The sequence below is a fragment of the Gossypium hirsutum genome, chromosome D11, assembly GCF_007990345.1.
Source record: "Gossypium hirsutum isolate 1008001.06 chromosome D11, Gossypium_hirsutum_v2.1, whole genome shotgun sequence".
Lineage (NCBI taxonomy): Eukaryota > Viridiplantae > Streptophyta > Magnoliopsida > Malvales > Malvaceae > Gossypium > Gossypium hirsutum.
The window spans coordinates 47,165,511-47,166,296 of NC_053447.1; the positions used below are offsets into that span (position 1 = coordinate 47,165,511).

The 786-nt window shown below is 37.0% G+C and overlaps 1 non-coding gene across 1 annotated transcript; it reads right to left on the reverse strand.

Annotated features, from left to right (window-relative positions):
- Positions 1–376: 376 nt before the first annotated feature.
- On the reverse strand, positions 377–483 carry LOC121223933 (small nucleolar RNA R71). The gene has a single exon (XR_005921400.1). It is a non-coding gene; the product is annotated as a small nucleolar RNA R71 (small nucleolar RNA).
- Positions 484–786: the final 303 nt, after the last annotated feature.

Here is a 786-nt window from a genome sequence, read left to right on the forward strand (position 1 = left end):
TGATAGGGATCGTGCCATAAGAGAGTACGTTGTGCCTCTATTCAATGAATTAAATATGAAAATTAGGAGACTAGAGATTGAGGCACCGCAATTTGAATTGAAACCAGTGATGTTTCAAATACTACAAACAGTGGGCCAGTTTAGTGAAATGCCCATGGAAGATCCACACCTTCACCTTTGATTATTTCTAGAGGTGGGTGATTCATTTAAAATAGCCGGTGTTGTTGAAGACGCATTGAGGTTGAATTTTTTTCCATACTTGTTGCGAGATTGAGCATGTGCATGGCTTAATTTGTTGCCACCAAGTTCAATATCTACATGGAAAGAATTAGCAGAAAGGTTTTTGGTAAAGTATTTCCCACCTAACAAAAATGCTAAGTTGTGAAATGAGATAACCACTTTTCAACAATTGGATGACAAATCTTTGTATGAGGCATGGGAGAGATTCAAAGAATTACTTCTTAAGTGTTCTTATCATGGGATTCCACATTGCATCTAGTTGAAGGCGTTTTATAATGGTCTTAATGCACACACAAGGTTGAGGGTAGATGTTTAGTGCTCTCTTATCGAAGTCTTATAATGAGGCTTACGATATCATTGAGAGGATCGCTATTAACAACTATTAATGGACAACATATCAAACAAATTTAGGAAGACAAGTAGCCGAAGTGCACAAAGTGGACGCACTTGCATCACTCTCAGTTTAGGTATCTTCTATTTCTTCAATGTTGAAACAATTTACAGCTAACAGTTTGAATAATTTTACAGCTCAGTCACCAAGTCAGT